At 41.4% G+C, this 24,283-nt stretch overlaps 1 protein-coding gene across 1 annotated transcript in view; it reads right to left on the bottom strand.

Annotated features, from left to right (window-relative positions):
• fbxw7 (F-box and WD repeat domain containing 7) overlaps positions 1–24,283 on the bottom strand; it is a 179,033-nt gene that overhangs the window by 127,819 nt on the left and 26,931 nt on the right. The window contains exon 2 of the mRNA XM_072669889.1: positions 22,545–22,604. The gene's annotated coding sequence lies outside the window, so the exon portion shown is untranslated. The remainder of the gene's footprint in view (positions 1–22,544; positions 22,605–24,283) is intronic.

The following is a 24,283-nucleotide window of genomic DNA, read 5'->3' on the forward strand; positions in this document are numbered from 1 at the left end:
AGATGAGCTCAATTTTAATCAACTCCATTCCAAACAATGTCTCTCGCCTCAGAAGCACTGTCACTGATCTCCAATTACGGCGTCCTATCGCCCACTCCTAGCTCCCTGTGGTTCCAGAAGCTCGAGCAGAAGCTCAGAAACTCTCCTCCAAGCATCTGAATTACTTTTCAGCGTACAACTTAAGTCAGGGACTTTTCAAGAACCAAGACACCAATCACTTTACCCACATCCAGGGCCGGCGCTGATCCAGCAGTAACTCCACAGCACAGCCTTCCCTATTCAGTTCTGGACTCCTGCATGATGGTGTAACGATGCTGTGCTGTAAAGCAACGTCCATTAACCTTGTCCGTGGATCAGCAGCAAAAGACAGGCTGCAATAAAACCGTCTGGAGGACACAGCCAGAGACAGGCGCGAACACAGCATTAGAGTGACTGAGTGAATCAGTCAATGCCTCTAGGGCCCATAAGGCCCCATTCACAACTGGCAAGAACAAGGTCACTCCAAAAGTGCTTCCAGCTGGCAGGACCTCAAGATGATCAAGTGTATGAGGACTGCAAACAACTCTTAATTACGCTTAATCCAGCTCAAGTCAAAAAATGTCTTTAGTTCTAATCTAGTCAGACTAGGTTTACACAGCAGATGAAGAAAGCGGCACAGCTCTGATTTAATGCCTACATCCTTTTGCTTTGCTTGGTTGTTCACATTGTGCTCGTAATGTGGCTTATATCTGACTGCGGCCTGAACAGATCACACTGCTTAACTCATCAGTAGGCACTATATAGCAATGCACCACCCTGCATGCCCATCTAACACACACAGCTGTCCGCGTCTTTCCTTATGATTTACACATCCCTTTCAAAATCAGCCGAGTGAACCACTACTTCAAAACTTGGAGGACAGTAAAACCAAAAACAGCAGCTCAACAGAGCATACAGAAAAGAGTAAAGATGATAGTTCACTTGATTACCATAGTAACAGGCATTTTCAAGGCATTGCCTTCCATGCGTCCTCCGGCTTTTCAGAGCGAGGTCGCATTGCTGTACATGGTATCAGACACAAATTGGCTTTCAGGACCCCATAATGTGCCTAAATCAGAACTGAAAAGGTCAAACTTAATGTGTTTGGCTGGTTACACTGAATGTTGCTGTTCATATGAAGGAAACCTAGATTCCTAGAATCCACACAAAAGCTTTTAAGTGAGTGATATATAGTCTGTGGTATCAGAGTTAACATAAATGTTGAAAGTTTTAAATAAAGTTCCCCACCACATGCGTGCGACCACACTGGTAGCTTCTTAAAGCTTAGCACTAGACTTGAGGAGTGGGGGAGAGGGGGGTGTTTGTCTGAACAAACCAATGCTTTTACACCATCCCCTTAGTGAACGAGCCTGTGTTGAGGACCTTGTTAGCATCAACACTTTAGCAATATGGACCAAGGCTTCACGCCGAATGCAGCTGTTGATAAGGTCGCACGTTGATAAGGTCGCAAGTTTGCACACGCCAGACAAAGCCACAGCTGTGGATGTTGAATCCGAAAAAGCCTCATTTTTGGCCCGCTGCTGCAGTGACCAAAAGCACAGACCCCACCATTGAGGACACCGGCCGCCTCACTTATGCCACCGGCAAACAGCCAGACAGCCATCTAACAGCCATCGGGTGGACACCTGCTGCAGCAACCACTCTGTATGAGCGCCAGTAAAAGCAAGAGAAAATAATTAAATAAATTTACAAAAAAAAAGGAAAAAATATATAATATGCAACAGCATGTAGTACAGTCTCACCAAAAATCCATGTGTTTGCAAAGGAAAGCAGTTATTTTAAGGAGGGAAACTAGCTTTTAAGAGTAACGTAACCCTAGTGCTGGGCGATACGACCTCAAATCACAATTAATTGAAAACTTTACCACAATTACAATTAATGAATATTATAATGAATGATTATGATATTATATATTCTATATTAAGAAATTTAACCTGCTTAGTTGGCACATTTGACTTTCATTCCCGTGTCCAAAACTCAAAGCCCGCTGTGTAGCGAAAGTAAACATGAAACCGATGGAATGCAGTCAGACGGCGTGACTACAGACCAGCAGGGAGACAGTCAGATTAGCATCGGAACTCCACTGCATCAGGTTTAAAAAGAAAATATGGTGAAATATCAGTGATCCATTGTTACTGGAAAGCTTTTCATGGGGAATACTTGTGCATCTGTATTAAGCTCCCACAAGAGAAAGATTGATTTGATTGATCTGTAAGAAAACTGATTTAGCTTAAACACAATAAACGCCCACAAACCAGCAAATGACAAAGTGGAAAAGCCCTTAGCAGAAAGGAGAAATTATGGCAACAATTACTATTCCATAAGCAGCGGCGGTTCAGAAAGGCTGGTATAAAGGCCTAAATGGGATTTGTTGGATTTTTAAGAATCTCTGACCTGCATGACATCTATGTTTTAAATGGTCCTCATTATCAGAAACCAGCACTGTGTAAAAGGAGTCAGGATTGCAAACAGGGAGTTCCTCGCTTAAACTCTCTAACTTTTCCACATAAAACCCTGATTCATCAACAGCACAAAGCAATGGGACACTAGCTGAGGACGTCCAGCAAACACAAACAGGAGTTTATTTGCATGGAGATTTAATCGCAGCCCCCGAAAGAGGGAAAAGATGCCAACACTGCACTCTAGCCTCTCTCATCCGGTACTCCCAGCATAAAGAGCAAAGTGAGGAAGGGGGGGGGGGGGAAGCAGCAAAGGCCAGAGCTGAAAAAACGCCTGCGTCATTAAGAAAACAGACTGAGCAACAGTCTGGTCATTTGTTTCCACCCTGCAGCATGTGATGATGGGAGGGCGAAGAGGTGCCGACACGTCGTGATACAGCGAAGATGAGACCAGACAGATGATCTTCAATCAAATCTAACGCTGGTCGTAGACCAACAGCGTGGGAAAACGTGCACTGCTCGAGCTTCACAATGTGAAGCAGGCCCAACTATAGCATGTGTACATGCAGCTTGTGAGAGCGTGCCCTGCTAATAAGGACCAGTTGCGACTCGACGAATCTGATTTGCCGCATTAGGAAAGATCTTCTGTGAACTAACACACAAAATAACCTTGTTTAGTGAATATATTGTTAATGTAATAAAATGACATTGGATATTTTATAGTGTTTAATATCTTAAAACACAATCAGGCCAACCTTCCTGACCACTGCTTCCCAGTTCCTTTTAAAATGCTGCAGTGAAAATTACTGCAAAGACATTGTTTAAAAAGCCACCAATTTACAGTGAGTTTACTGTGCAGCTTGTTTTGAATACTGTTTTTAAACACTTGAACAGGCAGGGCTAACTGTATAAGTTATAAGACAAGCTCTTTTGAATGAGGCAGTCAATCAGAATCAAGCTCATTTATATATTAGTATTATATATAAGTCTTAAAAGGCACAAATCTCAAAAAACAGCCCATTTTGAAGCCACCATTTTTGTGAGGTCACACACTGATTGACCTACACTACCTAAAGCAGTTTATTGCCAGCCATACACACTTTCACAAAGTGTTTCCGACTGGCTTTTTTTTTGGATAAGGCACAGCCAATCAGAACTGAGCAATCGGAACCACGACCACAGTTTCAAAAAACAAGTCAACTTGAACTTGACGCACTGTATCTAAAGAAAACAAGATGGCAAGCATGGTATTCATAGCTATTAGAAAAGAAACACCAGGATGGTCAGTACTATCCCAGCAGGGACACAAAGGAAGCATCTTAAACTGTGCATTAATCAAACTCCTCATTACTCCAAGGACATTTGTCCCTCTTGAACTGTAAAGGAGACTCCATTCAAGTAAATACTTTCTGCTGAATGTAGCCTTGATAGCAAGTGACAGTCCTCCAGAGGGAATGACGCGACAATAAAGGGCAGCGGCTAAATTAGTGCAGCATATCGCTGCAATCCGTCTGAATAATAGTTCCTGCCAGCAAAGTAATTAGCTTTATCTCATGACGTGCTGCACTAATACGCGATATTAAGGAGGATGCTAATCTATGTAATTATATATATCCCCCCCCCCACAGCAGCACAGGCCGCAGCACCAGACTAGAGTCCTCTTTTAGCCCAGTAATCCCATAAATACGCAGCTACTGTTTCCTCATGCCCTTGAGTCTATGTTTCATTGAAGAAAGTATTAATCGATACCAAAGCTATTACAGGATTCAAGCCCTAGTTAGTCTGGAGGAAGGAAATTTGAAACCTCTGGTTTAGAAAAGGTTTGTAAGGAATGCGAGAAATATGACCTTTAACAATATAGAGGACAAATGAAACCTTTATGTATGATCTTATGTACTCACTTCATTTAGGATATGTATGTATTGGTGAAATATTAGCTGAACCAGCCCCAGTTGGAGCTAATGAGCCGACTAATCTACTAAGCTATCTATTTATTTATGTCCACCTTTTGTACTTTTGTACTCTTCGGCTTTATGTCTCTACTTTAATTGTGTGTATAGTCTAACTTGCGTTGTATAGTTTTTACTTGTCTCAATAGCTTGTGTTACTGTACAGTGCAACTGAAGTTTACTGTGCATTTGATAATACATCTCACGAATCTTAAAGATACCTGACGAGAGACTGCGACGAGCGTCGCTATACGTCAAATTACATTCACTTGCTAGCACAACAGTTGGCTACAAGTCCTCGAATAACAATAAATCTTCCAAGTTTGGCTCTAAATATCACCACATTCTTCTGAAGTAAAAGTGGTTCTGTTCCTGAAACCGCTGACCTTCCCTTTAGCCAATCAGAGAATTCCATGCTTATTTTTATAGCCCAAAGAAAGCAAACCTGTGTTCTAAACGTTCTCTCCTCTGCCCTCCAGTATCTGCTGCCTGCAGCAGATTCAAAACCCTGACATTGGACTACAAAGCCAAGCACAGACCAGCCCCTCCGTACTTGAGGACAATGGTCAAAAGCAGATCTGTACCAAGAACCCTTGGAGCTTTAGGTATGGTTTGGCTTCACCCGCCATCCTTTAAGGAAGACAAGCATCCAAGTGGAACGAACTTCCTCTGAGTTGTTCACCATCGTCAAACAGCAACTGAAGACCCATCTCTTCCAGGAGGACTTGGGCGAAGTGTAGTGTTGAGTATTATGGTCTCCATACTGACGTTTGTTTTTTGTAGCGTCTATGTCTGGAGGTATCTTTGGATCCTAGTCTATACAAACTAGCTACGGGTGTTTTCGGAGTAAACAGTGAAGCGCTTTTGTAAAAGTCGTTCTCTGGATAAGAGCGTCTGCTACATGCCTTAAGTGTGAACAGCAATTTGTCTGCACCAAACCAATGCATATCCAGTTGGTTAGGAGATGTTTTTGGGCGTGTATTTTTGGAGAGGAGATCTGTGACCGTGCTTGACCGTGCAGCAGTGCATGTTAGCAACATTAGCCTAGCATCTTTGGGTTTTGAGTCACTCATTTTCTATAGCATACACTGGACAAACAGACAAACTAAATAAACAAGCAGGAGAGTAGCTCCGTTGCAGACAGCCCTTTAAACGGTGCCCATTCAGAATGCTACACAGTGCAAAGAGGATTTCTTTGGTTGTCAAGGCAGCAAGACAGCCATTAAATCACCTAGTTCCATTACAAAATCAATTACTTCAGTGAGCGTACATGGTCTCTCAGGTCCTTCTAATGGCTAAATAACATCAGAGAAGCCACTGCAAGGTCGGTCATGCCGAGTGGAATCGGAGAGACAGAAATCTTTATCAGAAGCTATTACCAGAAACTTCTCTGTCTGCCTCAGCCACAATGCAGAGTCATCTCAAACCACAACCAGAGGGTGTACATGTACGTCTGACTAAGCACATAAAAGCAGTCCTGAATCAATAGCTCTCTTGTAGAAGGGATAACACTTGATGTATGTGTGGAAGCCTAATGTAGCTATATTCCACTCTAATTTGCAATCGTTCCTCCTCTTGTTCTAGCTACACTTTGGTGTGCAGGTAAAAAAAGATGTACATTTCAAAAAAGTTCACAAAGCTTTTTTCTGAAGCTCATTTTTTTGAGCAAAATACACCCTGCACTTTATTTTTTACAAACTCAAACACTCCTGATCCAACTAATTATCAAGCCATTCCTGAGATTAAAACAAGGGATGCACCACTACAGAGTTTGTGGGCTGAGTGTGTTATTTTGTACAGTATTACCCAAATACTTAGCTTTTCAAATATCGGCCAAACTGACAAATCAGCCTGATGCTTTTAACTGTTTAAAGCAAATATCTTGAATATGATTCAATTCCCATATCATGCATTGACCAAAAAAAAATGGTAAAACCTGCAGAGCATGTGCACTGTAGAACCAGAGCTGGTTTAGAACTAACCACCAACTCCACAATTACAGGCCAACAACTCTGCAACACCGGCCAGTATTACCTTAGACTTCGGGGGGCAGCTACCAGCCAGTCGCTGCAGGTGTTCAGAGGTGTGGCTGCAGGAAAGCAGGTCTGAGCAGCAGGCTGTTCGGCCCAGCCTCTTCATTAGCGAGGAGATGATGCTGCAGCCACAGCCACACATTGACTTGCTCATTAGAGGCTAACGTTTCAGGTCAAGACGTGGAGGTATATCCCTGTTCGCAAAGGGCAAAAAGACTCAGACGAGCCAGAAGATCAGCTCCTCTCATTAAAAGTCCCAGTGTTGAGAAGGCGGTTGGTTAAATTCAGGAACCACCTGGAGATGGGTCGGTCACTTCTGCAACTTTCTGCAAGTTCCAAAGTTCCCAGGCGAAAAGGCTGGGATAATCAAGACACTGACCAAGTCGTCTGATCAGGAGTGATGCAAATGCAGCAATCAGAAGAAACTCTCATAGCACCTTTCTTTAAGTCCAGTCAGTTCTTCTCAGGAACTTTCTACAAGCCTCCTCAACGCCTTTACAGAACATCAGGTGCATTAAAGACAAAAATTAAAAAAAAGAAAACAAAAAAAAAAAAAACACTCCATCATCAGATGGGTCATGCAAAAACATTAACCTCAGCAGCGCTCGTGTAGAGACAGACTTGCAGCAGGTAGATGATCTCCAAACGACCTCTTCTAAAAGGTGCCTGTAAGCGCCGCTTGTAAAAAAATATATATATAATTAAACAAAAAAAAAAAAAAAAAGGGGGGGGGGGTCCACGTCCACCCTCCCTCCACTTACCACTGAACTCTCAGATGCCCCGAACCTTCCCCCTCACTCTCCTTCTTTCTCCCTTTCCCTCAATACGACACTTCCCAGCATCTTGTCACACGGCCTCCGTCCAAGCTCCTCCTTTCTTCTCGGTCCCTCTCCCTCCCTCGCACTCGCTCTCTTCTCTCTCTTCCCCGGTCCTCTCACTCCAGTCTCAGACAGCCGGCTGAAATCACAATCAGGGATGCCTCTACCTCTCCACACATATAGGTCCTCATCATTGCGCTGCTGGATATCACGGTCTCACACAACAGCACTGCCATCTTCTGACTGGAACACGGCTCACAAGGACGCAATGACTGCAGTGATCATTGTTCGTGTTACTGCAACCCTCCCCATGCACATGAAAGAGAGCGAGCATGGTCCAAACTGTATTGGAAATTACTGTTCTTCAGACACTGAGTGAATCACACTCACTTAAATACAAAGAAATTGCTGAAAGAAAATGACTTAAGTGCTGTCAAATTGCTTTGGAGTTCGTGGACATAGAAGAGGAAAGATCAACACTTTGCTGAACAGTTTCTCAAGCAATTATAAGACAGAATTGCCTGCATCTTAGAAGGATGTGCAAACAGACTAAAGCCAACTAACAGGATCGCTTCTCTCTGAATGGACCATTTCAAACAGCCGCACCGGCTGATTTCTGACTCATTCATCCTCCTCCCTATTCTGCTCTCCCACTTTTCTTTCCTACATCCAAATCCATTTAACTCTTCCACCGTTCCCTCATAACAGTGAGCTCACTTTCCTAATCTCAGGCGCTCAAACCCGATGATCCTGCAGATAGGGCTTCCCCAGAGTCTTGAGGGAGATATGTAAATAGCCCAATTCATCAGCGAATCGTAATGAGGGCTGATAAGGGGAAAGACAAAAAAAAAACCTGATGAAGCCTTCAAGGCACTGGATGAGGAGTGGCGAGAGTTGCAGCATGCCATTATGCTATAGGGTTTCATCTGAGGCCATATCAGCTCATTCAGTGTCAGGCGGCCAGTCAGGCAGCTATAAAAAGCCGGTGAACAATAATCAGCTAGATCACTTTTCATGATAACCGGTACCAGCAGGGGAGACAAATGAGTTTGAGAGGGAACGGACAACGGCAAAGGAGCAGTTTAGGATAAAACTGCGCCTTTTACAAAGCACTTTACGCAGCAAAGGAACCAGCTGTTTCTAGCTAGGTTTGCATGATCTTACTAGTTAGCAGCCAACACAAGGCTCTGGTGTTGTCTTCTCACTCAAACTTTCACGTTCCACCTTAAAATGATGCAGCAGTTACGCTCTGCTGTAGAAACGTACACAGAAAGTGCCGCGCTATTTCAGGTGGAATGCAGAGTTAGAAGTCGGAGCCAACTTTAGTGTAGTGTTGAGGTAGTGTTATGGTCGCCATACTGGCTTTTGTGTTTTGTCGTATTTGAGCTTGCCGGTATTTTCGTATCCTAGTTTATACAAACTAGCTAATGGTATTTTCTGAGTAAACAGGGAAGCACTTTTGGATAAGAGTGTTTGCTAAATGCCCTACATGTTTTATTTTTTTTTATTAATATCTTAATATCTTTATACTAAAAACAGTGGGTGTGGGAACACTTTTTACATTGGTCTTACATTGTAATAAAGCTTCATTGGAGGTTTCACTTTGTTTTGCAGAATATCACTCCAAAAAATAAAATAAAAAAAGCTCTTCAGAGGATTTTCACTGCCGTTCTAAATGATTTTTATGCAGTAAAATGTTATTTTTATATTTTATTGACAGCAATGACACTACAAAAAAGAAACAGCATGTTGTCTAAGACAAACCAGGTTTAACTGAATTTTGTATCACGTAATCCTACAGTCTGAGTTTGCATAAGACAAAAGGAGGCAAATATGACCAGACATGTTTGAGTTAAAAGTTAAAACCAATATCCAGTTTGCACGCTCTTCATGCACTTTCCCCTCAGTTCTTCCACATAAGATGCCTGCTGCAGATGTTGAGACATTGCATTTGCCGCAAGTTAGCAAAACCAGAATCTGATCAGCATTAAAATCTTTTTTTAACAAATTTTATTTGTTGCCTTTGTACAGATGTAAGCCATTTCCAAGACCAAGTCATAACTTCAGTTGATTCCCTTGATATTTTTATTCGAAAGCAGAGTGGAAACTTGGCTACTGTTATGCACAAAGACCAGCTCCAGACAACCGGTCTGAAAGACTGAAGGAGCTAGGCGGGGAAGCGTAAATGACTCGGCAAGATGCAATTCTACACCCCATAACCACTGCTGGGATAGCACAGACAACATCCACTGCCTGCCGACAGCTTCTCTCGGCGCATCCCGCCTTCTCAGTATGCAGCCAGTCAGGTGCGCTCAGTCGAGCATTGAGCAAGGAACGCATGGAAGCGCACACAGGCCTGAAATCACTTGAAATTGACTGCAGTTAGCATCTCTCAAGGTGAGAGTTAAGAGTGGGAGGCGTGGAACAACTGCCACTACCGCAGTGAGAGTTTGAAAAAGAAATAGCAGGGAGTGCAAAGTATAAAAGTTATTAGTAATTACTGGTGGTACTACCAGAGAGGCAGGCAGAATTAGCTAAAATCAACGTCAGGTCAAAACCCACACTTTCACTCACGTTTACAAAAGCCTTTCAACTGAAACCTGCCGCAGCTTCACCAAGGAGCAGAGCTAAGTTCTGGCACAGTGATTCATTACATTCCCAGCATTCTGAAAGCACGGTTTAACCTCACGACCAGTGTAAACAGGCCAAATCACCAAAGTTCTGAAACTCAGACAAATCTTCTAGAACACTCCAACATGAAACAGTAACTGATCAAGTAAAATAAAATAAATAAATGTTTCTGTTCTGTTTTTGTAACATTTAATGTCTTGAAAAGATCTTCGGCCAGCTGCACCCATGCAATTGGACACTACTAACCAATAAAGCAAACAAACAAACTAGAAAAACTGTTAAAAATAAAAAAGGATTTACACAGTGAAGTGCCTTCACCTCTCATCTTCACACTCTACACAAAGTAAGAACGTCTGAGGGAGGGCATCTATTAAAGCTCCTAAAGGAGCGTCCAATCCCTAGAGAAGAAAGTCAAACAGTGATTCAATGCTATGGAATTGCAAGATTGTGTGCACATGGCCAAATAGGTCCTAGAAAAAGTCAACCAAATGTTTGAGATGAGGCGTACAAGAGTAAAGAAGTGCAGCATAAATCTGAGCAGACAATCAATGATTACCTCTTTGTTCTGGCCGACACGGACATCATTACTTCACGGTATCTAACGCTCAATACTAAAAATCTTGCCATTCATATCAGCGCACTCCTAACTAAACCAATAAGCCACCACAGGCTGTGCATTGCTGAGATTTTCGCAGACAAGGGTGTTTTTGGCATGACACGAAAAAAGCACCAATGTTTAATTAATAAATGTTTTTATTGACAAAAAATATTCACAAACTTTATCAGTCATAGTGCGTCAGCGGTGAGCACTGTTGCTAGGTAACACCAGTGTGAAGGTTAAGCTATAATAATGTGGCGTAGCCACTCCACGTTCATTGTCTGATAGTATTGTGTTAGTAGAGTAGAAAAGCATAGATTTTTCCACTCTCTGAAGAGGTTTGGGGACTCTAAAGGAGAAGTCGTCGCAGGAAGTATAGGGCTAGCCTGTGGGCAGTTTTTTTTTTAGCCTTTGGCTCACTGAGCCTAATTGAGAAATCTATAGCACTGTATCCTTCTCCTGGTATCACAATGTTCGAGGAGAACTGAATTAAACGGCTAACAGAACTCAGATGTGGTCATAGGTGTGCGTTTACTGTGATTGTCTTTTACAGCTGGTTTAAATGAGGCTCAATCAGATGTTGGGACTGGAACTATTCATTTTACACACTTCTACACCAACTTCAGCCTGTTTGCATTGCAGTCGCTGAAATGACAGAATGTAGCTGAGATTTTAAAGAGGTTAAGTGGACAGTTACACGCTGTGATGAACTCTGACCGGTGGCATGGTGAACCCTCAGCTGACAGAAAAAGGGAAAGGAGGTCTACGCCCAGCTATTTAAAACTTTTGGTACAGGGAATGGCAAGTGAGGTGAAAGGCTGAGCTGTTCATTATTTATGAATATTGCTTTTCACTGTGTCAGCTCCCTGCCTTCCAATCGATCTGCAGAGATAAGAGTCTCAGAGAGTGGCTTTCAGACAAAGGGTGAAGTGGAGGGGGGTGGTGATAAACAGAGAGAGAACGAGGTAGAGATAAACACTAGAAGAGCCAGCGAGATCGGTTCAGTCACACTGGTGGCTGCTGTCCTCAGTTCTACTAGGGCAGTAACTTTATTATTTCGTCAACCAACTATTAATTGAGATCATTGCCAATGTTGTTTCTTGCCAATAAGGTCTTTAACACACACCAGCACTAACTCTCCTGGTACAATTCTTAAATTTTACTGGATTGGTCAAACAGTCTAAGTGCTAAGGACTGACCACTGGACTGCATCAACTGAAATCAAACAATCTCTCAGTTTTGGCACTTTCACACTGATCTTTCGCTCACTTGCTTCCTAATTGCCTACTACACTGCAATACTATAAGCTAAATACTAATCTTATTAGTGCAGGTTGTATAAACATTATATAGTTTCGTACTAACAGGAAGGGGTTAAGAGCTACTTTGTCAATGCACAATGCTCTCCGGCTGCTGCCACTACATTTGCATTCTCCACCATTTTTTCTTAAATAGCTCCAGCTCTTCCATAGGGCTTGCACTGTGGGCTTGTAGAGTCGAAGCAACTAATTCTAAGTATGCATAGTTAATTTTTTATAATTAACTATACTTGATTTTCTTTTAAATCATTTTTTAATGTACTTTGTCGCCTTTATCCACACCACATGCAACCTACTCAAATTAATAAGACCAGTTAGTACACAATTAGGACACACCCTGATAAAGACAAAGCCATATCATGCTGCTGTTAAACCATGTGGCCGTTTGACTAACGACTTGGTGAAGCACACCATTTTAATACGGACATCCAGATATCAAGGCTGCCCACAACCACAAAATGGAAAGGAACAAAAAATGTTTAATGGCAGAATAATCAGACTGAAAAGACGTGAACAATGAGGAAACCAGGAACGATAATAGGCAACAATGGCACCAGTGAAGTTGGTGTCCGACTTTTCTTCTGCTGAGAAAACCAATGATCCAACTGTGCAGATTGCTCTTCTAAGAAAAGAGCAGTGTTGCGTGCTGTCGGTTTCTCTGAAAAACCATTAGACCAGACACGGTCAGTCCAAGACTGTAGGAGATAAATAAAAGAGGCAATTATCTTCCCGGTCACAAAAAAGGCCATCATCTTCAGAGAACTTTTTTTTTTTTAATCAAAATGTCATCTCAGACATCTCTGGGAGAGCTTTTATATAAACCGATAAAAAGCGTTAAGGCTTCTTCCTTAATGGGGGGTTGGGTTTTTACCAAAAAAAAAAAAAAAGGGGGGATATTTGCGAACTGTTTTGACCAACTCTTCATCACTGCAGGTTTGAGGTGCACAAAAAAGCGAAAGGGACTTGGCTACTCAAAAGCTGACAGAGGCGTGTATTTGTAACCACCCTTGACAATATTGCACTGCTATAGTTTGGTTAAATTTGCAGGCAGGTGCATTCATTGCAGTACTGCCATATCTGCTTGAAATGATAAATTATTGAAATTAATAAAAATGTGTTTGTGAAACTTTGCCATCAATTTCCCTGAAAACAGCAAAAACATTAATCAAAAAGGGGAGGGGAAAAACAAAAACCCGCACACCACTAATTCACTCACACATGCAATCTCCTGATTACTCTGCTGTGCCAACCTTCCCTGAATGGGTGGCATGAGTAAGCGAGTGTTGGCATACAGGCTGGCACAGAAGAGATGCCCACCGGTGCCAGGCATGGCACGACAGGCTTGCTGCAGCACTGTGGCCATATGGGTCCAAGCAGAGAGAGATCATTACCTGCATTTAATGGCAACAGTGAGCCAGCAGTTGCGACCACAGATAGAGGGGGGGCCCGGTCACAGAGAGAGGGGGACCCAGCCACAGCATGAAGGGAGGAAGGAAAGTAAACAAAAAAGGGGTGAAAGAGCAAAAAGCAAAAACAAAAAAAGGGAAAGCACAAAAAGTGTGAGAGCACAAAAGTTTCAGACAGTTCCAGTCTCGCGCTGGAATACAGATCAACACACGGACAGATACTAAAGTGCATCTGAGCAGGATGAGGCTGATCTCCTGAAGATCACAATTCAGCTCCCAACACTTATTTCACGCTCTAATGCAATATAATACATTATACATTACAGCACCTCAAAACACTCCTAAACCATACTAGCACACTTTAAAGAGCAAAGCTTCGGCTCTCAGTCAGAAGATAAAGCACCCTACCCTGCCACTGTGGATATGAACTCACAGATAACAGGATACTTAACTGTCAGCAGTAAGCCAATGCTTCTTTAAAAGTGAAAACTCATTAATTTTTCACAACTTTCTGCATAATTCAGTGGTTCAGATGTAAACACTCATTCAGAGTGGTTTGGTGTGAAATGATTCACTGTAGAGAATCGGACCAATTCTGATTTCTTCACAGAGGTGGTTGTTGATGGGAATCATGGGAAGCCAGGACCACAAACATTAAACTGAAAAGTAAATATAAATGATATGTAATATGATGGTAAAATGGTGGCAAATCTGGGGGAAAAAATACATACCATATATACACACACACATTCATACACACACCTCTGCCATGAGCATATATTTAATAAAAGCAGTATTATTAATGCCTTGAAAGAAAAGCCGGTTTATACATCAAGTTTTGTCCTACAGGGTGTCCCCTGTGCTCCGAAGGAGGACAACTAGTGACCAGGTCATGGACGCCTTAGACTGATGTGATTAATGGACGCCCCACCTTGCAACTTACCTAAGACCTAAAGGACCTGCTGCTCAAGTCAGACACCACAGGACCCCTTCCTAATTCTTGCGGAATACACAGGTTAGAGCTGTTTTGGCAGACCGGGGGGTGCTACATTATCAGACATATTAAGACGTCGAGAGATGTATATAGGACACTTAACCTTGAACTAATCAGGTTATATGCAGCTGTTTGACCTCTGTAAGGGCAGGGTTCCCTGAGAACAGTCTAACAGTAAGAGAATTGGCAAGAGAACAAATTCAGCACACTACTAACGGCACCAATATCAAGCTAATAAGCTCCATGGACAAAATATCACTGATTAGTACATTACAGCTCTATACAGAAGATAACTACTGTGTAAAGAAAAGAGCTGCACCTTCCTCTGAAATCCTACCAACACTGCTCTCTAGTGGACCTCCACAGCCTTTGCAGTGTAACCAAGGTAACAATGCCCCGCGCAGACAGGCCGGAATGGCAGACTGTGAAATCACAGCTTCCCGTCTCTCTCTCCAGGAGCCAGGGGTGGGGGTGTTACCGCCGTTTCACACTCCACTTCCTGTTTGTCAAAGAGCATGAATGAATAATGTTTGTTTACGTGGCCCGAGCACTTTTTCAATGGACTCTATACAAGAGGTCAACTGATTTTTAGCCCAGTCAATAAACCAGTTTTTAACACGTTTTATTTTAAAGAGCAAAATATTTTAAAAATAATAAATAAATGGTACATTTTCCCAGGACCATTTGGGCAAATATACACTGATTTGCATATATATTCCTATGTACCGTTTGTGTTTTATTAAACATCATGTTCCGTTAATGTTCGCTTTGACAGAATCTAAAAACTCCCACTAAATAAACAGCAAATTTATAGACCATGAAAATCTACGCACTATATTCGTTGTCTGCCTCCATGTCTTCCAATAACCTGAATGGGGTCACATCAAAAAGCCACATAGACTCAATACATCACACACAGAGCTCAGCTAACAGGTAGACAGTGGACACATTAAAATGAGAAACACTCCATAGCTATTGCACAGCAATATAACCTCCGTATTTAACCCATTTACTACAGTGAACACGCTCGTGAACCGTGGGTGAGAACACACCTGGAACAGCCTCGGGGGGCGTTTCTTTACCCACCCCTCCACTCTGACTCCAACCACACTACCTGCATTTCAAAAGGCTTTAACTGGCAACTTCCAGTCCCAGGCTCAGTCCCAGGCTCAGTCCCAGGCTCAGTCCCAGGCTCAGTCCCAGGCTCAGTCCCAGGCTCAGTCCCAGGCTCAGTCCCAGGCTCTAATCTTTACACTTTTAGGCCACAGTGCTATCAAAAGCATTTATTCAGTATTTTAAGTTGCTCTCTGATGTAGATTAGTTGACGTTGTCATGCGTGCGTCTCAGGCTAACTAGGAATGATTAGAGATGCATATGAATTAACCGCCAAAGTTTAACCATAACAGAATTCAGTTTTACTGCTACTGTTACTTTTTACATTAATAATTTCCTTAATCTTTACGCAGAGCTGCAGTGAAACCAACCAGACAACGCAGCTGTTTACAGTTTGCATAGTCTGTGCCACTAGGACCAGAAAGCAACAATATGACAGAGTTAGGCCTAGTTGTCTGAAAAGGGAGAGATACTAAAGAGACGCAAACATTTGCCTTCCAAACTCACATTTGCCTTCCTTTTCTCTTTTTGGCAGATCTGAAAAATTCAGACAACAGATATACTTGTTATATTTTACTTACTGGTTTATTACTGCTTATCCTTGGTTTCAAATGTTGACAGGAAAGAAATATTGAGAGTTTCATTTATCTTTTAAGTTAGCAGTTTATTAAAAAGTGTATTTTACTTTTATGAATAGAACAAGATAAAGTGCAATTTAAAAGCTGATATCCACATGAGGCATTCTTTTTTGCAGTCCTTTGTTGCAGCTCCATCACACAATCAATATGTCTAGCCCTATTCGTGTAAATCAAACTGCATGTAGCTACAGCACACACCATCAAAACATCCATATAGAATAAGATCCAGAAAGAATGCACAAGCTGTTAAGGAAGACGCTTATTAGGCAGGTACCTGCATACCTGTAGTACTAAACCAGTCCCAAATTTCAAGCCATTACATCAGTCTGTACAGGACACACACACACACACACACACACACACACACACACACACACACACACACACACACACTCCTCAGTGTTCCCCACAAAGGCACTCAGAGGAGAGGTTGAACTCATTAGTACATTCCCGTGAGAGGTTCACTAAAGGCCATATGGAGAACAAAGGAAGAGCAAAAGCTGATAATAGATTCTGAAACACAAACACACTCCATCACATCAGACTAAACCTGTAGATACAAGTGAGTGATGAGGCAAATCCCACATTTACCAAAAAGTAAAAAAAAAATCAAATGTATAAACAAACAAATAAATAAATAGATAGATAGATACTCAGTTCACACAGTCCATAAATAGAAACTGCTTAAATTCACTGTTTGCGACTTCGTGTGGAAACTAGAGGTCCACCAATATGAGAATTGTGGGCCAATGCAGATACATCTGCAGTCGAGAAAAACATTTATAGAAAGTAAAAGCAACAATTAAACACGGCTCCATCAGAGAAATACAGCATTTACTACAAACGCAGCAAACTTAATAAAAAGCAGAAATTAGTCCAATCAGTCCAAAATATCAGCTTTAAATAACTATATATAATAAATTTCAACATCCATTCAATCCCAAATGTTTTTACTTATACTGATTTAATAATCACAACAAGACACACACAGAGTCTGCAAACATAACAGGACTCTCTGGAGCAGATAAACATGAACCCATTGGCGTGAGCAAGAGGGATATAAAGCCCCCCAGCATTGAGCTGTGGAGTAGTGGAACTGTGTTCTCTGAAATGATGGCTGGTGCTCCATCTAATACTTCTGGCATGAGTTGGGGAGCTGAGGATGAGGTGGGGTGGTCATTTAAAATCCTGACCTCATCCTGAGCTCTTGTCAAATGAAATCAAATCCTCAAAAATAAAGAATGCCTTCCCTGGGCAGTAAGGACAATTACTCCAACAAAATCAGGAAAATTTATTTTAGTAGCCTTGATTTTGAAAAAGAAATAAGCAGGTGTCCCAATACTTTTATAGAGTCCATAAAGCATACCTGCGCACTAGCCCTGACCATTCAGCCTTTAGCAGTTTAGTCCGGCCCATGTGCAATAAGAGCCCTTTAACATCAGTCTCTTTCTGTAGGCACTCAAGCATTCCCTCTGCTGGACGGCTGATGGGTAGAAGCTGAATAAGGGTGGACTTGGCCTGGCCCACATTTTAGTACACACACAATAAAGGGCGACAGTGTGGGTGAATCAGCGGGAGTGTGTGGTGATGCAAAAACTGAAGCCTTCAGCACTCTGCAAGATAATTTCCACTTTTCTCCACCATCTACTGAGAGAGAAAAAGAGCACTTTAATTATTAAGAGGCGATGCGTGGACCAGCAGGGAGAGAAAAAGGGAATGAGAAATATAAGTGAGAGAAACACACAGTTCAACAGAATGCAGAGCTTCCATGGGACGCAAACTCCCGTTAAACTAAAAGGTCTACATGGCGGCCCAATCTACAACTCCTCGGTTCTACAATCAGAGATTACACACTAGTTACTGATACATTCAGAGCAGATCATGAAAAATTCAAAGCAGTTACTGAAATAATTACTGAACGATTTGCAGCAAATAGTCAATGAATTATAGCAACTGATCAATGATTCACTGCAGGTACTGGTCGATTCATAGCTGATGCACATCAATTCAGACCAGATCAAAATCATAGACACTGAATAATTCCCAGAATTTACCAAACGATTCAAAGCCAATCAGCTCAGTTACTGAACTTTAAAAAATAAACAAATAAATAAAGTTCCAGAACAATTTACAACAGATTATGAAAGATTCTAAGAACTATTCATAGCAGTTACAGTTTCTCGTGTATTTGAACTAATGTTAGCATGGTGGCTAATTTGCTGTATCCAGCCAAAATCCCACATTTGACATTTTCAAAAAGTGAAAAAACCCCACACAAACAAATGCTCCACAAATAACAGAAATACACCGGTCACACATGAGTCCATAAATAGAAACTGATTCAAACTCACTGTTTGCGACTTCATGTAAAAACTAGATCCACCAATGAAAGTTGTGGGCCGATGAAGACAAGGGAAATAAAAGGTAGGACTAATCCCAGCTCAGTTATTGAAATAATTACCCAACGGCCTGCTGTGAATCGTTGGGTATTCACAGCTGATAACTGATTCCCTGAAATATTGGTTGATTCATAGCTGTCGGAACATAGGAATTCAGCCCAGATATTAAAACTAGCATTTCTCTTATATTTAGGCTAAATGTCATCATGGTGGCTTTGATTGGTGGATTTGCTGTATCGAACCTGCCTACATTTTTATTAGCTACAACAACAAAAGAACCCATTCGTGAGGGGGAGCAGAGAAAGAACGATTTTTAATAGCTACTGAACGAGTCAGGAGTTTAAGGGGTTTATCATTTAACCAGTCACTGAATAGCTTTCATTTATTTATACAGGTCCTATGAATCCTTTAGGGCAAAAAATTTGCAAGTTTTAGCAAATTTTCTGCATATTTTACACAAAACACAAACCGTTTGTATTTGAAATCGGCCTTGTGCAGGGTTTGCCCCATTTCTCCTGGGTGGGGATGCAGTGTATGAGGTTGAAATGAGGCTTAAATGTATTATTCATCCCTGACATACATTTAAATCTTAGGAATTCTCACTTCGTCTTCTCACGCTCTCCCTCTCCTATCTGAAAAAGCTCTGTCCTTGAGCTTTAAACTTGGGCGATTCAATTCAATTATGATTCACAATTATTATTATGATGATTTAGTAAAATGAAGCCACAAACTCCATCACAATCCAATTAGGTGGTGGTGTTATCATTCAGAATAATCTACCAATACACTCAACACACAAAAGTAACCTAAAGGACTGGTCACACAGTAACAGAGGGTGGACAATATCCCCATTCAATAACCATTCAACAACACTGTATGTGATACATATGCTTCTTGTACTGTCTCCAAGTGCACCTCACACTGTTCCAGTGTATGATCCTGTCTGTACTATAAACCAGACTCACTGTCTCCGGCACTGGAGCCTCTTTAAAAATTCATCAATGAAAGAGCCACCTCCCACACTGTATCAGTTTACCTTAATTCAGAAAAGCGTGACGAGCCATGCATTATTCACAGTTACAGAGGCCAGAGGAGGCGCGCGCGCGCACACACACACACACACACACACACACACACACACACACACACACACACACACAGAGAGAGTCAGGACAGGAAGCACATGTTTGCCCCCCATATGTATTACTATCCATGCAGCAGCTTCAGGTAACGTTAATGTGATCGTTGTTATGTGATGTTATACATAGTATGACTGCTGGTATCAGACGGTCAGGTGTGACTATTTCTAGAAGTGCTGGGATCTCTTGGGATTTTCAATACGTTTCTAGAGTTAAACTCTGAATACACAACACTTCCAACCTTGAGATGAATGGGCAACAGCAGAAGATTTAATTTATTTAGTTCTGAGAATTTGTGGTACTGAGCACGAGCATAAATTCAGGGACCCAACTTGCCTTGTGTTTCTAATAAAGCACTCAGTGAGTGCAATAAGTGTTTAATGAAATGTGTAAGTTAATAAAATGCAAGTACCTGCATGTAATTACAAAATATATATTAATATGACATTCAAGCACCAATATAAAATGTTTCTACATGTAATGTGTCCAATAAACATCTATACACAAGCAGAACCTTGATGTATTAAGGCCAATCCAGTATAACATTCTATTATAGATACACGAGTGCTTGCATGTATAACAGTATAATAAGCGCCTGTGCGTAATGTGTATACTAATTATGTAGTTATGCACCAATCTATTTACTCCCGCTACTTACTACATTAAGAACAGTTTGCCCTGAAAATGAACACACACACACAAATGTACACAGTCATTAGGTGTTTCTCTGGTGGTGTCCACAGTAAAGCGAGATCTTCCACACTGCTGACCCGTCATTTCCTCGCTTTGACAGAGAACAATGGAGCATTGGGTGGTTCCTCCACCTTCGTTTTCTTCCTCCCTTCATCCTCCCCTTCATCCCATCAATGGCTACAACCATGGCTTCCTTTGCTACATGGAGCTAAACTTGACGGGTGGTAAATGACCTGCACGCCTGACCAGCAGCCTGAATCCAACATTTCTACAGTACAATTTTCTGCAGTTTAAACTGCAAAAAGCCACATCAAGTCTCATTTGAATGGTCAAGCTGGGAACCTCTGCAGAGATTTGAAATCACAGTCATAGGAGACTTAGATGTGTTTTGGTAAAGTGTGGGGTGTAAAATTAGGTGCTACATGGACAGCCGATACTGATCACATTGCTGAATTAACAAACTTTTGGGAGAGACTCAAGGCATCAGGATTGACTTAAACATTAATTCATATCTGTATTCATTTATTTTGTTTTACAAAGTTAGTAAACTAACCAATTTTCTATTTATTTGTCTCTTGAATAAATAATTGTGCTAGACATTGGCACAGTGTCGTCTGGGCTCAGGAGTTTAATTGTGAAATTGAGAGACCTTCCTTCTCAGTTCTCTTTATATGGAAAACCAGCTGTGGCAGGGAAATGAACCCTTCCCCTCACTCTTGGCTGCCTTACATTACAGGAGCAAGTCTCCAACGGAGCAGTTCAGCTCCCGACTCGGTCTATTGCTAAAAAACGCAGAAACAGCAAGGCTGTGGCTTTTTAAAAAAAATGAGTAAACAGAGTAGGCTGCTGGATTACTTAGACAGTTGATGACCCTAGATAGATAGGTTTAGTCCTGCTGTTTGCCTATAATACTGGCAATGCAGGAATCAGGTTCAGCGAATGGACTGGTCCCAAGGATGGGCCTGATTATCAGATACCTGATCTAGCTAATTTTGTTAGTACCCATGCATCCCTACTGTATTAGCAATGACAGTTGGCTAATGCCATCTCCTGACCAGGTAAAAAAGCAGTAATTGCCCGTTCTGATTATGTTATAGTGGATAAAAAGTGTGCAACACAGACTGGCCATTCTGAGCTCATCTCGCAGTCTTGCTACTTCCCAGTCAGTGCACTTACGTGTGTCATTTCTACATCAATCTCTGAAACTTCAAATCCACAGCATGAACGAATCCTTCGAGACTGCACAAGAACCGGATTCAGTTTGACAGTTTACCTGAATTATACCGGTCTGTCCTGCCATGATTTAGAAGGCACAGCTAGTCTACAGGAGTTCTTTATATTACAAAACAGAGCACAGCAGCAATCGCACGTGTACAAACACACCCTGTGTTAAAGCAGATTCTATTCCAAGTTATAGGCAGACACTAGTGCTGGAAAACGTCTACTTTAAACAGATGGGACAAGCTTAATTACAACAACACGGCCAGTGGAGTGGCAAAACTACAACTAATTAAACTGCCCATCAAGTTACTAAAACATGACCTCGTGCCTGAACCCACTCAATACAACCATCAAGCTTCTAAATTCAGAATTGACTGTTTGGAAATTGCTGTGATGCACCTGACCTTTAACCTTACATAAAACTAAACGATGAGCCTGATCTACAGTTGGCTCCAATTGATGGTATTAAATTGCAGAGATTTGAATCTGACACCAGAGCTGGCTCCACATCAACACAGTCAGTCTAGAAAGCACCAAAACATGAATATATCCATATTACAATGAATGCAGCTCCACTGGGCAAACGGGCCATACATACAGTGCCGGAGAGGGAGGAATCAGAACTGTGATGCACGCCAAGAACAATAATTCGGGTTGTAGTCTTGACTGTGTCAAGCTAAAATGATAGCTTGTGTAACAATGAATTTCACTTGCTTGCGAATTTCTCTGTTTGGACAGGTCTATGCTAACTGGCTCTAGACTGGCTGTGAAATAAACGGTCGTTGAAAACAGTGGGAAAGGGCGATTTAATCAACCCAGTAGTTAGCCAGCGTATGGCTAACAAACACAGCATTGAACAGTTCACACATTAAGGATTTTTCATTAAAATGGGAACATGAATACGATAGTGAATAGAAAAAGACTGTATTATAATAAAATCTAATATTAAGCATTATTTGCATAAGTTTAAGGTTTGGTACAATCAACCAACATAAGGTACCCTATAAAAGATGATTCTTTAGATTTACATTTAGCTTATAACTCTTATTGCCTTGAGTTTAACTAGTTAAACAATCCTTGTATATCTCCATGGTCTGAAATGTTTGTTTTGTTTTTTTTCTTCTTACTGTAAAGAACGGTGTATTTAATCACTTACGATTCTCCTGAGTCAGGCCACAGTGAGTGCTGTATGGGTAAACTCCCACTCTTCTGACCTCTGTGTAAATAAAGAGAGGAGTGGACGGGTTAGCACTAGCGTCACATGATCAGAAAAGTCATAGCAAAACAAGCACACTAATAGAGTACACATACACAAAGATGCTACCCAAAAAAAAAAGAAGAAAAAAAGGGCACTGTCCTTCTATCGGATTTAATTCGGTCACAAGTTTCTCTCACATGGAGAAGATCAAGGAGTGGGTTTCCAGGACAAAAACAGCATTACAATACCATAAGACATCTTAATGATATGGATCCAGATATGTAGTTTGACATCTGGAATTTATGACTGTATTTTGACCATTTTTACATTTATATGAGCTATTGGAAATGAAACCGGGTTGGCTAATGCTGCAGGTGCAGTCCCTGGTGATGCCACGCCATCCGTATCAGTCCCAGAGACCATAATTAGCCATGCTCTCTCTGGTGGGTAGGATGGTCCCTCCACCAGAAAAACAAAGAAACAAGGGAAATAATTGAAACAGCTACTTCTTGTTACACTGCAGATTACCCGTCTTTATTAAGATCCATGTACGTATCCAGCATTCTAGAAGTAGAGATCCATACTTATGTCAGAAGAGATATAATAATAATAATAATAATAATAATAATAATAACAACAACATTTATTGTATTTATATTATTTTAATAATGAACGTTAGGCTGGTACATAGTGAAAAACAGCAGAGGGCTGTGTGACCTCACGTGTTACAATATTGGTGTGTAAAAACTGTTTATAAATTCCAAACACTCTGGTTGCTCAGCTGAGTCAATAGGGGAAGGAAAACAGCTCCTGTCCTCCATTAATCCGTCCGCTGAAAGAATGCCAAGTTTTACTTTCAGTGTCTAAAACTGCTCTCAGACAGACACAGACACACAGCTGGCCAGATGCTGCAACAGCATGGGGGCTTTTCCTCAGTCTAACAGAAATATTTTAGCCATCTATACATTGGTTAAGTATGAGGAGTTACTAAAATGATCTTGGTTCATCACAACACCTGCAAGTTGTAAACCATGTAAAAGCCTAGTCATTTAAAGCAGCATTGTGCGAAAATTGGCATTTGTGCTCCTGGGCTCCCCCTACAGTCAGGAAATGTAATGTACGCTTTGAGCCACCTCTAAAGCACAGTTTTCACATGCACTTTACAAACTGAGTGATAGAAATTACATTGAGCATCAACCGAAATGTTGATACCGGAATGGCAATGACCGATGCAGCTCTCCCTATAACAGTCGAGCGGAGCATCATGACCATTTTAAAATGTGGCATAATGTTACTTTAAGAGCGGGTGTGACCACAGCATAAGCCCCTGCCCCTTTTACCCACTTTACTCTAATGGGCTGCATTAGTATTGACTAGTGTTGATCAAGGACAGTAATTTTAGAAAAGACTTGAAAACTACTAAACTACCAAGCGTACCTTAGACTTCAAAATCAAGAATTATTTTATGCAGCAGTGGTTCCTTCCATTTATTTACAACCCATGTATACAGAATACAATAGTTTATTACATCAACATTTACGCTGCAATAGAGACTCCATCTGTCCACAAAGTAACCAGGTAAAGTCCACACGCTCATCCTAATACAATGTAAATAACAAAGGAGGTTGGGAGAGTAAACAAATCTCTGGTACTTCTGTAATGGGAACAGGGTAGAGGGTAAGACAGAAAGTCCCCGC

The sequence above is a fragment of the Salminus brasiliensis genome, chromosome 24, assembly GCF_030463535.1.
Source record: "Salminus brasiliensis chromosome 24, fSalBra1.hap2, whole genome shotgun sequence".
Taxonomy (NCBI): domain Eukaryota; kingdom Metazoa; phylum Chordata; class Actinopteri; order Characiformes; family Bryconidae; genus Salminus; species Salminus brasiliensis.